This window comes from Ambystoma mexicanum, chromosome 9 (genome assembly GCF_040938575.1).
Source record: "Ambystoma mexicanum isolate Mex_15411 chromosome 9, UKY_AmexF1_1, whole genome shotgun sequence".
In the NCBI taxonomy this organism is placed as follows: Eukaryota; Metazoa; Chordata; class Amphibia; order Caudata; family Ambystomatidae; genus Ambystoma; species Ambystoma mexicanum.
Window position 1 is genome coordinate 1,474,884,701 of NC_090931.1, and position 5,141 is coordinate 1,474,889,841.

General features: G+C 56.2%; 1 pseudogene; it reads right to left on the bottom strand.

Moving 5' to 3' along the window:
* Positions 1-1,806: 1,806 nt before the first annotated feature.
* Positions 1,807-4,891, bottom strand: LOC138490744 (28S ribosomal RNA; annotated as a pseudogene).
* Positions 4,892-5,141: the final 250 nt, after the last annotated feature.

The following is a 5,141-nucleotide window of genomic DNA, read 5'->3' on the forward strand; positions in this document are numbered from 1 at the left end:
TTCATTCTATGGCCAACTACCATATTGCAGGGCTCGCAGATAGGGTGGCCAACTGTCCCGCATATTGTGGGACAGTCCTGTTTTGGAGGACTCTGTCCCGTGCTGGACAGATAAAAGTCCCATCTCCTTTCAGTTAGGTAAATGCTTTGTTTGTGGAGCGGTGGGAGCCCGTCTTCCACATGTGTCCACCATCCCCAAGCGTCACTGCAGTTGCGGGGAGCCCCAGCAGGGTCCCCGTCCCTCCCTGGAGGGAAAATCTCTAAAGGGGCCCCGTCTAGAGCTCTGGGGGCCGAGCCCTGGGCACCTGTCTCCCGCGTGGGTCGTCCATCCCAGAACCCAGCGGCGGTCCTGGGGAGCCCTGGCAGGGTCCCGATGCAGAGGGAAAGTTGGCCTGGCCACAGGGAAGGGAGGAGAGCACCCCCCACCCAGCTGCCCCCGGCCACCTGCCTGGCATGTGGGTCATCCATCCCCAAGCCCAGCTGCAGTCCCGAGGAGCCCCAGAAGGGTCCCTGCCCTGCCTGGAGGGAAACGGTCTAAAGGGCCCCCCCGTCTAGAGCTCCAGGACAGCCGGGGTGGGGTGCTGCTGCCCCCTGCCCATGGGCACCTGCCAGTCACTTGCCAGTGGGAGCAAAAGGCCCTTCCCTTCCGGGCCCATTGAAAAGCATTACATGACCAGATAGCTCTCTGCGAGTAGGGTGGCCAACTTTCTGAAATCATTTTACAGGACACTTGCCCACAAGGCGGGGGAATTTTTCCCTCCAGGGAGACGAGGGCACCATGCCGGGGCTCCCTGCGAATGCTGCTGGGCTTGGGGACTTGGTCGAACATGGGTGACACTTGCCACAGGGACTAACCCATGAATGCCATGGAACTCAGGGCCGGCTACTCTTAGCAGTTCTAGTCCCACAGAGCGAAGGGGCCAGCTCAGGTCACCGCTTGACACCAGCATTGCGTTTCAGACTTGGTCACACACGGGTGACATTACTCTGAGGACAGGTAAGGTGCCACAGCCGCCTCAGAGCTCCGGCCAGGCCGTTTTACCAGTCTCTACTCGTGCAGAGGTAGGGAGACCCTGCTGGGTCGCTAATTATGTTACTTGAACTTGACTTAGCTCCGCTGAAACTTTAGTCGGAAACAAGGCCCGGAATTTCCATTTCCGACATCCATCTGTGCATTCATTGGAAGTTCTGCACTCTGAAACACGTTAGCTGGGGCCGGGACTTAAGGCACAGCCTCCGTGCACTAAGCCGCCACTGGCAAACCAAGGCCCAGACTCTCTTCCCTGCATCGGTCCAGGTGCGGAGCAGGTGTCTACAGCCTGCGCCACCGAGCCACCCTGCAGGGTGTCACTTCCACATAGTGGGGACTTGCAGAACCTGAGCGGAGACAAATGTAGGAGTCAGCCGGGCCAGCCACCACTGGGGCCACCTGGTCCGACTGCCCCGGCCCCTCGGCCTGATGGCCGGTCGGGCCCCCAACCAGATGTCCCGCCGGCCGTCATGCCATGCCCGCCCTGACGCCACCGTCCAGGAGTCGGGGCATAAGGCGCTATTGCCTCCGCGTACTGGGGTTTACGCTGCCACGCCTCTTCCCCGCCTGCCTCTCAAGGGCTGGGTCAAGCCACTCTGCCAGCTGCCAGCTGGGCCATGGCCATCTGGTCTGCCAGGCTGACTGGGAAGGGAGGAGAGCACCCCCCACCCAGCAAGCACACCCCCACGGGTATGCACCCAGGGTAGGTGGGAGTTTCCTGTGTGCCCCGCAGCACAGCGGGAGGAAGCCCTTGCGGCACCATCTTGGCGCCTTTTGACAAAAGCTTGGCTCAGAGGAAGACTTCCAATAGATCGCAGCGAGGTAGCTGCTCTGATACTTAGGAAACCCTGACCCAGAATCATGTTGTCTACAAATGATTTAGCACCAGGTTCCACATGAACATGCGGTGCACTACGAGCCAAAGAGGTGGCCCCCTTCTGTTCACACTCTAGCCCCGAGGCGAGCGGCTCTACACACCGGCCCAGAGGCCGGCTATCCTAGGCCAACCGAGGCTTCACAGCGCTGCAGTACCATTACGGCTTGGGGGGATTCTGACTTTGAGGCGTTCAGTCATAATCCCACAGATGGTAGCTTCGCCCCATTGGCTCCTCAGCCAAGCACATACACCAATTGTCTGAATCTGCAGTTCCTCTCATACTGAGCAGGATTACTCTTGCAACAACACATCATCTGTCAGGTAAAACGAACCTGTCTCACGACTGTCTAAATCCAGCTCATGTTCCTTATTAAGGGGTGAACAATCCAACGCTTGGTGAATTCTTCTTCACAATGATAGGGAGAGCCGAAAACAAAGGATCAAAAAGCGACATCGCTATGAACGCTTCACCACCACAAGCCAGTTATCCCTCTGGTAACCTTTCTGACACCTCCTGCTTGAAACCCAAAAAGTCAGAAGGATCCTGAGGCCATGCTTTCATAGTCTGTATTCATACTGAAAATCGAGATCAAGCAAGCTTTTGCCCTTCTGCTCCAGGGGAGATTTCTGTCCTCCCTGAACTCGCTTTAGGACACCTGAGTTATTGTTTGCCAGGTGTACCGCTCCAGTTAAACTCCCTACCTGCTACTGTCCCCAGAGCAGTTTGCGCCCAGCGGGCGCCGGGCGCTTGGAGCCAGAAGCATGAGTCCCACAGGGCTCCGTCACCGGGTAAGTGAAAACACAATAAGAGTAGGGGTATTTCACTGTGGCCTGAGGGCCTCCCACTTATACTACACCTCTCATGTCTCTTCACAGTGCCAGACAAGAGTGACTCTCAACGGGGTCTTTTGTTTCCGCTGATTCTGCCACGTCCGTGCTCTTGGTTGTGGTTTCGCTAGATAGTAGGTAGGGGCAGTGGGAATCTCGTTCATCCATCCATGCGTGTCGCTAATTAGACGACGAGGCATTTGGCTACCTTAAGAGAATCATAGTTACTCTTGCCATTTACCCGCGCCTCATTGAATTTCTTCCCTTTGAAATTTAGAGCACTGGGCAGAAATCGTGTCAACACCCACTGTGGGCCGTATGCAATGCTGTGTTTTAATGTATCAGTCAGATTCCCTCTGGTCCGCACCAGTTCTAGGTCAGCTGCTAGGCATCGGCCGAGGCAGAATGCCGTCCCCGGACCCCTGGAGGGGAACCGAGAGATGTGACCACTGCAGGTAGGGTGATCCACTGGAAGGGCCTGGCTCACATTCAGAGTCGGCGCCGCCCCCGGGGAGGAGATACTTCGTCCAGCTGCACCACTTGGCCAGCTCTGTTTCGCACCCCAGCCCAACCGACCCAGCTCTTCCCGAAGTTACATATCTGACTTGCCAACGTCCCATACCTACATTGTTCCAACATGCCAGAGGCTGTTCCCCTTGGAGAACTGCTGCGGACATGGGTGCGGCTTGGCGCAATATTTACACCATCTCACCCAGATTTTCAAGGAACAGCGAGAACTCACCGAACACCGCCGGAACTGCAACGCTTTCCAAGGCTCGGGCCCCTCTCTCTGGGCGAACCCATTCCAGGGTGCCCAGCCCTTCACAAAGAAAACAGGACTCTCCCTGGGGATCCCGCCAGCTTCTCTGGGATCGTTTGCGTTATCGCACTAGATGCCGCGAGGGCGTCTGTCTCTGCCACTCAATGTTTTGGGATCTGAACACAACTCCCTTTCGATCAGCTGAGGGCAAAGGAGGCCATCTCCCGTCCCTTCCGAACGGCGCTCGACCATTTCTTTGGACCGACTGACCCATGTTCAACTGCTGTTCACATGGAACCCTTCTACACTTCGGCCTTCAAAGTTCTTATTTGAATATTTGCTACTAGCACCAAGATCTGCACCTGCAGCGGCTCCACCCTGGCACTCACCCCAGGCTTCCGTGTGCACTGCAGCGGCCTTCCTACTTATCGCGGCTTAGCCCCCATGGCTCTCAATGCCAGCCTGGTATGGGGCAGACGCTCCGGCAGGTTAGTTGTTTCACACTCCTTAGCGGATTCCGACTTCCATGGCCACCGTCCTGCTGTCTATATCAACCAACACCTTTTCTGAAGTCTGATGAGCATCGGCATCGGGTGCCTTAACCCAGCGTTCGGTTCATCCCACAGTGTCAGTTCTGCTTACCAAAAGAGGCCCACTTGGCACTTGCATTGAATGCCCGGCTCCACGCCAGCGAGCTGGGCTTCTTACCCATTTAAAGTTTGAGAATAGGTTGAGATAATTGTGGCCCCAAGACCTCTAATCATTTACTTTAACAGATAAAACTGGGGTATCCGTGCGCCAGCTATCCGGAGGGAAACTTCAGAGGGAACGAGCTACTAGATGGTTTGATTAGTCTTTTGCCCCTATACCCAGGTTGGATGACCGATTCACAAATCAGGACCGCTTCGGACCTCCACCAGGCCTGGTTCGGCATCTTTTGGGTCCTATCACACACGCTCATGCGCCACTTCCCTCCAGTTTTCCTCTTGATGGTTTCACGCCCTCTTGAACTTTCTCTTCAAAGTTCTTTTCAACTTTCCCTTACAGTACTTGTTGGCCATCGGTCTCGCACCTGTATTTAGCCTTAGATGGAGTTTACCAAAAGCTTTGGGCTGCATTCCCAAACAACCTGACTCCAAGAAGACCCGATCCCAGCATGCCAGAGGCCACTACTGGCCTAACACCGTCCGCAGGGTGAGACCCGATCAGACGGACTTGAGCACCCTGAGAGATGCCGGGGAGTCTGTCTTCTGTATGACACATTTCCAATGCCTGCCGCTGAACTGGGATACAGCGCTGGGCTCTTCCCTCTTCACTGGCCGTTACTGAGGGAATCCTGGTTAGTTTCTTAATAATATGCCTAAATTCAGTGGGTCGCCACTTCTGATCTGAGGACGTAGTCGGGGGAGCACAAAGCTTGGGGCAGCTGACCTCGGGCCCGTCCGGGGGGGTTGTCCCAGCCCTGTGCCTCTGGCGCAGCCAAGTATGCGCTGTCCCGATATCTCCAGCCGAAGCCCATATGGTCCATTGCAGACCCCCCCAAGATGTCACCATCAGTCCCTTCACACAGCAAGATGCCCCCATCCTGCCCTCCAGACCCACACCATGCCCCCATAAGTCCCCCAGGCCCACACCAATATGCCCCGT